The 10,410-nt window shown below is 42.8% G+C and overlaps 1 long non-coding RNA gene across 1 annotated transcript; it reads left to right on the plus strand.

The window, feature by feature from the left end:
- The first annotated feature begins 5,927 nt into the window (after window positions 1–5,927).
- LOC138968212 (uncharacterized) lies at window positions 5,928–6,316 on the plus strand. Its single transcript, XR_011456105.1, has 2 exons — window positions 5,928–5,963; window positions 6,247–6,316. It is a non-coding gene; the product is annotated as an uncharacterized lncRNA (long non-coding RNA).
- Window positions 6,317–10,410: the final 4,094 nt, after the last annotated feature.

The raw sequence follows: 10,410 nt of genomic DNA on the forward strand, positions 1-10,410 counted from the left end.
ACGCACACCACCATCATCTACACTTTCACCCCCCCTCCAGACGCACACCACCATCATCTACATTCCCCCCCCTTCTACACGCACACCACCATCATCTACACTTTCACACCCCCCCTCGTCCACACGCACACCACCACCATCTACATTCCCCCCCCCCCCCATTCTACACGCACACCACCATCATCTACACTTTCACACCCCCCTCCCCCTCGTCCACACGCACACCACCACCATCTACATTTTCACACCCCCCCCCCTCCACACGCACACCACCATCATCTACACTTTCACCCCCCGTCTTGTGACCGTCTCTCTACTTGCTCTCTACTTGTGGTAGTAACACTATGTCTCAGCGTGCTTGTGTTCGTCCCTCTACTTGCTCTCTACTTGTGGTAGTAACACTATGTCTCAGCGTGCTTAATAATAATAATAATAATAATAATAATAATAATAATAATAATAATAATAATAATAATAATAATAATAATAATAATGATAATAATAATAATAATAATAATAATAATAAAAATAAAGATAGCTTATATAGCGCCGCTTCACAAATTTTACTATGCTCTTAGCGCTGTACATCGAGATATAACAATTTCAATAATATAAATACAAAGATGATATCATAATACACATTTACAAATATCACTCACGTGCATACATCCTCGTGCACACCACGCGCATACACACTCCCACTCATTAGCAAGTGCTTTCATCCCCCTGCCACTGAGATGTTCATATACCCCCCTAGACAAGCTCACACCATGTCCGTCTCCTCTCTAGACTGTACATACACTCAGCAAGAAAAAGAAAGACTAAAATTAATGCAAATTTCATACACAACCCTATGGCTAAATCAAAGCTGAAGCAACTATACAAAAAAGACACATTCAAACAACGAATCTAACTTCACCTCTAACAGTCTATAAAGATGGCAAGGACAATTTACAAGGATTCGCGAAAAAGGTGCGTTTTAAGGGAACTGCGGAAAGAGTCCTTAGAAGCAGAATGGCGAACGGAGGAAGGGAGAGAATTCCAGACAATGGCAGCCGCAGAAGCAAACGAGCGATCTCCAAAAGAAGACAAGCTTCGCTCGAGAGTTTCCAGTTTGCGACTGTCAGCGCGTGAGCGGAGGTTGTAGTCAGAGGGATTGTCATAATGTGACGAGCAGTTCCTTGAGGTATTTAGGGCCATCTTCACGAGCGGACACGGGAAGCCAATGAAGGGAACGAAGAAGTGGTGTGACATGATCAAACTTCTTAGAACGATATATCAATTTGGCGGCAGAGTTTTGTACCTTTTGGAGTGACTCGACAAGTTTTTGATCACAGCCATAGAACAGGCTGTTGCAATAGTCTATTCTGGATAGAACTAGAGAACAGGCTAGAGTTTGCGCGGCTTGGGGGGTAAGATAGTGGCGGATAGAACTGATTTTCCTTAAGTTACTGTACGCAATTGTGCGGATGTTTTGGACGTGCTGGGAAAGGTTGAGGAAGTGGTCGAAGGTAACGCCAAGATTAGTCACAGAAGAGACAAAGTTGACGTCGCTATCGCCGACATGAATGCTAGAAGGCAAAGAATTTTCAGGGAAAGATCTGTACTGGGACCTGACAAGCATGGATTCAGTTTTCGAGTCGTTTAGCTGTAGTTTGTTGGCCGTCATCCACGCCTTTACAGCAACAACACAGTCTTCCATTTCACTCACAGTGGTATCAATTTGATCAATCTCACTGTCTTTGTACAACTGGTTGTCGTCTGCAAAGGCGTGGTGATCGATAGGATACTGTTTGACGAGGTTAAAGAGGGGGTTCCTCTACTTGCTCTCTATTTGTGGTAGTAACACTATGTCTCAGCGTGCTTGTGTCCGTCTCTCTACTTGCTCTCTACTTGTGGTAATAACACTATGTCTCAGCGTGCTTGTGTCCGTCTCTCTACTTCCTTTCTACTTGTGGTAGTAACACTATGTCTCAGCGTGCTTGTGTCCGTCTCTCTACTTGCTCTCTACTTGTGGTAGTAACACTGTCTCAGCGTGCTTGTGTTCGTCCCTCTACTTGCTCTCTACTTGTGGTAGTAACACTATGTCTCAGCGTGCTTGTGTCCTTCTCTCTACTTGCTCTCTGCTTGTGGTAGTAACACTATGTCTCAGCGTGCTTGTGTCCGTCTCTCTACTTGCTCTCTACTTGTGGTAGTAACACTATGTCTCAGCGTGCTTGTGTAAACTTGAGGTAGTAACACTATGTCTATGCAAACCGGCGCCCTCTCCTCTTTCCCCCCTACGCCCATCCATGTTTCACAACCGTTATAATCGCCCCCGAGGACACCTACAGGGAAGACATAGAAGATGCGAATGAGGCGTGGTTATCTCCCTTCATTACTCTCCCACAGGGGAGGTCCGTTTACTTGATCGTCCTTGGGAAGGCCAAGACATTAGCACAAGTTTCTGTTTACCCGCATTTCTCTCTGTTCTTCCGGGGGGGTACGTACTTTGTGTAGAGTAATATATTCCAGCTATATTAAACCCATCCGTTAGGATTCGATAAATCCCCTCTGATTAAACGGAGAGCTTGCGAATGGATTGGTCTGAGATATTTTGGATCAGTGCAGTCTGACATTTTGGATCAGTGCAGTCTGACATTTTTTCCGCTTTTCTAATTTTCTGTACAATTTCACTTCATCCTTATTCCTATTTTATCAAGGAAGACATAGGCTTACGAAAGGAAACAAACAAAACTATGTTAATAATCCTTGACGCACTTGATGTTTTTGCAACGAAACTAATGAGAAGAGATTATAATTTCTTGATTTATCAAAACATGATAGCAAACGCCTGCAGAAGAAGTAATCAGACACGAACAAGGACACCATTTAACCACCTGGGGGGTTGGCCGTTATCAACGTTGGCCGTTATCAACATAGAAGAAAATGATAGCTATTTATGTTGAGTCGCCTCAGGACAAGTTGATGAACTAATCAAGGAGAAGGTAATGACCAGTGTGGCTTAGCAATGACGTAATGACCAGTGTGGCTTAGCAATGACGTAATGACCAGTGTGGCTTAGCAATGACGTAATGACCAGTGTGGCTTAGCAATGACGTAATGACCAGTGTGGCTTAGCAATGACGTAATGACCAGTGTGGCTTAGCAATGACGTAATGACCAGTGTGGCTTAGCAATGACGTAATGACCAGTGTGGCTTAGCAATGACGTAATGACCAGTGTGGCTTAGCAATGACGTAATGACCAGTGTGGCTTAGCAATGACGTAATGACCAGTGTGGCTTAGCAATGACGTAATGACCAGTGTGGCTTAGCAATGACGTAATGACCAGTGTGGCTTAGCAATGACGTAATGACCAGTGTGGCTTAGCAATGACGTAATGACCAGTGTGGCTTAGCAATGACGTAATGACCAGTGTGGCTTAGCAATGACGTAATGACCAGTGTGGCTTAGCAATGACGTAATGACCAGTGTGGCTTAGCAATGACGTAATGACCAGTGTGGCTTAGCAATGACGTAATGACCAGTGTGGCTTAGCAATGACGTAATGACCAGTGTGGCTTAGCAATGACGTAATGACCAGTGTGGCTTAGCAATGACGTAATGACCAGTGTGGCTTAGCAATGACGTAATGACCAGTGTGGCTTAGCAATGACGTAATGACCAGTGTGGCTTAGCAATGACGTAATGACCAGTGTGGCTTAGCAATGACGTAATGACCAGTGTGGCTTAGCAATGACGTAATGACCAGTGTGGCTTAGCAATGACGTAATGACCAGTGTGGCTTAGCAATGACGTAATGACCTGTGTGGCTTAGCAATGATGTGTTGTATTGAGAGATACCCATACTCTTTACATTCTCATCTTCTTTCTCGTTTCTGGCTTGTTTATTTACCGAGTGGAAGATTATTTTGCTTTTGAGGGGAAGTATCAGGGACAGTTAATTAGGAGTTGATGAAGACTTTGGCATCTCTGCAAGAAAAATAAATTCGCAAAGAAAGTATCTGATTGCAGACATAACGATTTCGGCGTACGTCTCTTGCTTCAATCTGCAATGTCCGCAATTTGGTTTCCATTTCTTTTCTTTCGTTTTCTTTCTTTGGTTCTTTTTTAAAACAGACCTTTCGGGAAACTACCAGAGTATTTGTAAGCGATTTTTACAGCTGATATATAGGGTTAGGGTTAGGGTTAGGGTTAGGGTTAGGGTTAGGGTTATTCAACTAATACTTTTTCTTCTTCTTAGTAGTTCTTGTGTTCTTGTCTAAACCACAAATGTAACCTTCGGGAAACCTACCGGAACATCTGTAGGTGTTTATAATTGATTCTCTCTTTCTTTCCTTCGTTCTTTCTTTATTTTTCTTTTCTCATTTTTCTTCTTTTTTCTCTCCCGCTTTTCTGAGAAAAAGCTGTTGCGCTCTTGAAGCTTCCGGAACATTCGGTGGTGATTGATAATACATATACTACATACATTTTTGACCAACAACGGAATGGCTAGACGTTGACTTCGTGCGGACGCGATTATGGAAATCTATTCTGACGGCCTTCTCTTAAAGCTCTGGTTTTTTCACTCTGATTTTGCTCCGTCTGTTTAAATGATTGAGTGCTGGAGGGATCCACATTCAAAATTAAACTATGTTGGTCTTTGTCTTAGATCCAACTTTTGTGAAAGCCCGAAAGATAAAATTTAGTAATGTAAAGAAAGTGCATATTTTCTGCTTAGCAGTCAAAATTGATTGTTGTAAAAGCCACTCGCCACAGGGCCTGCGGGCAAGACAAATCACCCAGTCTAGATTGTTTACATTTTTTTCATTGTCCATTTATTTTACCATTCTATCATTTCTTCTTCTAATCAGTCACAAATGACTGCAGTACAAGAGACTCTTCGCAGTATCTGCAGGCATAAAAAATATCACCCGGTCTTGATCTGTTCGCTCCTTTCAGTTTCCATTCTCCGACCATTATATTATTTCTTCTTCTTATCAGACAAAAAATGACTGTTGTGGGAGGGCCACGTCTCGGTTCCTGCAGGCAAACTGAAATCACCGAGTCTAGACTTTGACTCCCCTGATTTCTAGTTGTAGTTTATACGTCAAAGACTTAAAGGCACAGTAAGCCTCCCGTAAACCATCACAGATACTGTCAGGCTTTTACACACAGTACAAACACCCTTTCATTTAAAAACTCACCGCTTGAGAACATCCTAGGTGCCCTCCGTAAAGAGCGAGCAATTTTCAAAGAATTTATTTTTGCATGGTTTATCTTACCCCTGAGCCATCGTGAACCCGTGTGATCCAGTTTTCCCTTTTCACAATGCAGTCGTCAGTTTGTAATTTGAATGCAGCTCGCTGTGAGCTTATCTGCAATAGCACGTTATTATGTACCTCTGACTATGCACGAAACAAACGGATGAGGTTCACAAGAACTCTAGCGATGGCTTTTGACTGTTCAGAGGAACTGGCGATGCTAACAAACCGTCGTTTGCTACGAGAACCACGACCTTGCGTGACCCTGCTTCTAAACTTTTTTCAAACTTTCAAAACTTCGAATTGTACTGATCTTGTCTTGATGAAAAAAGAATTCTTTTATGATTTAAGAATGTTTGTGTAACAAGCTGTCAATTTATTATTTAGATTTTAAAAGTTAGGTCTAGCGCCTAAACGCACCACGGTCCGATTGTGTGAGGAGACAATCCGCAAAATTAATTCTTTGAAAATTGCTCGCTCTTTACGTAGGGCACCTAGGATGTTTCCGTTCGGTGAGCGTTCAAATGGAAGGGTGTTTGTACTGTGTGTAAAAGCCTGACAGTATCTGTGATGGTTTACGGGAGGCTTACTGTTCTGTATCCAAGAGTTGTTTTTCCTTGGTTTGTGTTGGGTGACTTCCCTTCCCCCTTTTTGGTTTGGCAGCCGCCATTTGTACTGATTCTGAAACATCTTTAGTTTAATGTACGCTCACATGTTGTAAGTACAGTCATTTTATTTCTAAAAGTTTCTTTGAGGTATTTGTTCGATAATTTGTTTGTGTGAGGTGGAGTGGAATGCGTGTCGTTGGTTTTATTTTTGGGGTTCATCGGCACAACGTGCTCTTGCTTTTGTTCAATTTCATTTTACGTGCTCCGATATTTGGATGCTTAGTGGGGCGTTATCAGTGGAGATTGTTTTATTGGTGTATGTGGTTCCGTGGTACGGACTCGTTTGCCAAATAGTGTTTTGGTCTTATGTTATCATTGTTGTTGTTTTTCAGTTTTTCACCGCAATGACGCATGACGGGAGAAGCAATACTCAAGTCAATTAAAATGGTGACACTATCTGCGCACAGTTTGTTGTTGAGTTTCTGAACGAACGTGGAGGCAGAACAGTGAACAAAAAGGATTTTAATGAAGATGAATGTTGCTTTTTCGTTCCAGTGGAAATCAGCTAACGATTGCGAGATCCGGTATCAATCAGACATATATTATACTATCTTGAAGCAGCTCTCTCTCCGTCTATCGTTTTATTTGTCTGTCTGTCTTTCTGTCTGTCTGTCTGTGTCACGATTAGGTGACAGGGATCAAGAAAAAGGTCACTCGGTGGGGTGCCCTCTCTTGATCCAGTGCGACAGAAAGCGTCTGTTTTCCGTCACCGGATGCGGATTCTGCTGACAGCGCCAAACAAGCACGAGATTTCTGTTTTTGCACGCATTTCACGGAGGGGTTTTTGCTATCGGGGCAGAATTGTCGATAGCTGAACTTGATATGTGACAAGGTCAGTCACGTGTTATTGTCTAGGTGGTCTGTGAGAGACACAAGGACGGCGCACTTGACACTCAGCGGCAGAAGAAGTAGGATCAATACAGGGGTCTCTAGAGTATGATGGTTTTCACCGAATAGAATATTCGGCACTCTAGAGGATCTTCAACCAGTTATCACCTTCTCACCACCACATGTTTCGCTGAGGACGAGTCGTTAACTTTCCTTTCGCCGTGCGATGGTTTTCGCATAAGTATTTGGCAAGGGTTTTTCTGGATGTTGTCACTGTTGACGAACAGAGGCCGTTCCAGGGAGGAAGCGGGTTTTGCTTCCATGAGAGTGCTACATTCATAGGCTGTTTGAGGTAATAAATCATTATTTAACGCTGTTGACGAGTCTGTGTTTGTGGAATGAAATACTCTCTGTTGTTCTCTCCAGGTTAGCGCATAATTTGCTCTCTGTGACGCTAAAATACTAATCTGTATATGGTTTTTGCAGATAGGGAGAGAAAGACGAAAAGACGGCTGTTTTGTTGGGAAAAGTCCATTAATTTTGTGCAGGCCCACGTGCTCGATGAGATATGTAAAGATGACATGTTTAAAGGTGGAGGGTGAGGGGTAGCTGACATGTTTAGTGCACCGATGCTTTCTGTTTGCAGCCTTCGTTCTCCTAACTTCTGTTCGGCTGCCTTTTGGGGGACCACGCTAACCAGCACACCGGCTAACCAGCGAACCGGCTAACCAGCTAACCAGCGAACCGGCTAACCAGCTAACCAGCGACTGGGTGCGGCGCCTGATGCCTCCACAGTTCCCTGCTTCGTCACCACGCTAACCAGCACTTCATTCGACGGAGCAGTTGTGGAGGCTAAAAGACTAATTACAGGACGTCCACCCAGTGGCGAAAGAAAGCTAAGTGCACCATGTCTTATGCACCCCGTTGACCACCGTTGTCTTTTATGTTATCTGTGATTATTTTCGAGTAGTGACAACGTGGGGTGTGTGACACCTGCATGAACTAGCACTTTTGGAGCAGAACAGTCGTATTTTCTTATCTTTACACGGGATCAGCGTGTTACTATAATTTTCTATATTCTAACTGGCATTTTGTCAGTGACCACGGGGTTTTATTACGTTTTGTGAACGTAAAAGAACATATTTTGAGTGAAGTCTCGAGGGAGGTGGCGAGTTTTTACATAAACAGGCGTCTGAAACTTATACTTTTGTTGTCTCTATTAAATTGTATGACTGCGAGAGTGGATCGTGGTGTGGTTAGTTGGTTAGTAGTAACTAACCGTTTCATAATCACCTTAAGTGATATATTGAAACGTGACAGTCTGTCTGTCTGTCTGTATGTCTGTCTGTCTGTCTGTCTGTCTGTCTGTCTGTCTGTCTGTCTCTCCCTGTCTCTTTTTCTCTCTCTTTCTGTCTCTCTCAATCTCGGTCTGTCTGACTCTGTCTGTCTGTCTGTCTGTCTGTCTGTCTGTCTGTCTGTCTGTATTTCTCTATGTCTCTCCCTGTGTGTGTGTATGTGTGTGTGTGTGTGTGTGTGTGTGTGTGTGTGTGTGTGTGTGTGTGTGAGTGTGTGTGTGTGTTGTATTGAGTGCGAACGTGATTGCAGGCATGCGGCGCGCGTGTGTGTGCGAGTCGACTTTTCTTTTCCTTTGTATTATATTGACATACATGTACATTTCAATGTTCTATCATGCATTATGTATTCGTATAGGTAATGTTGTAATTAGTAATACTGTATGATTGCGATTGACAATTGTCCTTTTATTGTCTTTATTTTTATGTCTTAGTTTAGCAGGGACAGATTGTAAGACTAGGCGTGAGCCTAAAATCTCCATCCTTGAGTAATAAAGTTAGTTCGTTCGTTCGTTCGTTCGTTCGATCTGTGTGCATACCATTACCGTCATTTTAACCACTATTGTAAGGGAGCTGTGGCCTTAGACAATTAAAGATGTGTTCTTTTTCCTGTTCTTGTTCTTGTTCTGTCTGTCTGTCTGTCTGTCTGTCTGTCTGTCTGAAGGCTGTGTGCGGTATGTCACAATGTAATGAACATTTCCCGTGATCACGGTCTGGGTCTGAACATTCTGACATACCGCACACAGCCTTCAGACCCAGAACGTGATCACGGAAAATGTTCATTACATTGTGACATACCGCACACAGCCTTCAGACCCAGAACGTGATCACGGGAAATGTTCATTACATTTTGCCAGGAGATGCGAACTAACAAACCGCGTAACGTTTCATTTGGCTGGCAACACTGAAGGTATGTTCAGGCATCTGTGAGATAGTTGTGTAAAGATTTTGGCTGTTTGTGTCGTTATCTGCGACAAATAGACAAGTCGTTGTTTCAGCAAAGCTGTGACCCATATGACCCCTGCACTGCCCCGTAAAGATTTTGGCTGTTTGTGTCGTTATCTGCGACAAATAGACAAGTCGTTGTTTCAGCAAAGCTGTGACCCATATGACCCCTGCACTGCCCCTTTAAGGCGTTCAGAAACTCCGTGTGCTGCATCTTCAACACAATTTGATTTTTTTACCTGACAGAGTAAGAAAGACAGGAGAAATGGTACGAGGGGGGTGGAGATCAAAAGAAAAGGCAGTTATGCAAAACGGTTTACGGGGTTCCTTGTGCTGAGTTATGTTGTCAGGTCACACAAGAATACCTTTTGCGGAAGAGTTGTTTGAAACTGAACAAAGCATAACCGTTTCTTTAAGAAAACGTAAGCTCAAGCAACTGTCTTTGAGCTTCAAACGATTTACAACAACAAAACATTTCTTTGATCTCAAAAATGGAAGCGGTATGCTCAAAAAACGCAGATGCAATTCAATCTCTGAACAAAGCCTAAAAACGGTGCAATTGTGAGGAGATGAATACAAATAAATGACGAAAATAATAGATTAAAGATACCTTAATTAAACTAACAGCAAAACTTGAATTGAAGTTTAAACAACTTAAGTATACACATGACATTTTGAGGTCACAGAAATACTTTTCATGGTTACACTTTTCAGACGGATCACTCCCAAACATTCAATAAAGTGTCAGAACTACTTTTCATGGTTACACTTTTCAGACGGATCACTCCCAAACATTCAATAAAGTGTCAGAACTACTTTTCATGGTTACACTTTTCAGACGGATCACTCCCAAACATTTGTAAAGCCGAGCGGTGGTAGCTTCACGGAAACTGTCTGCGTCTAAGGTGTTACTGTGCGTGCGGTCTTAAAGGACATTTGTCAGGATGGCATTCAAACCACACGCACCAGACGAACAGACGAACAAAATACAAAGTCAACAAGAGTGTAATAGGATTTCCAATTGTATTCAAACAAAAACATCAAAAGAAAACATACGCGGGTCCTTCCATAGAAAGTATATCTATAAAGAGTCTAGGTTGGCTTTAACACAGTCTAAACACTACACTAACAAATAAAATCTGAGTCTTTACAATGCTGGAAAATCGGGCATGACCCGTAGGTACCCTAGCGATCTAACTTACTCTTTGAAAACAAAACCTAAGTCCTAATCTGGATGAAAAATCGGGCAGGGGTTCGGGGCCTGGACAAAATCGAGTGACGCCACTCGATCACTGCTTGTGGGTAACCTTTAGAGTAGCGCGCACCACTCTAATAAGCCTTGTGGTAACCGAGTAAACAGCGCGCACTGCT

This window comes from Littorina saxatilis, linkage group LG6 (genome assembly GCF_037325665.1).
Source record: "Littorina saxatilis isolate snail1 linkage group LG6, US_GU_Lsax_2.0, whole genome shotgun sequence".
Classification (NCBI taxonomy): domain Eukaryota; kingdom Metazoa; phylum Mollusca; class Gastropoda; order Littorinimorpha; family Littorinidae; genus Littorina; species Littorina saxatilis.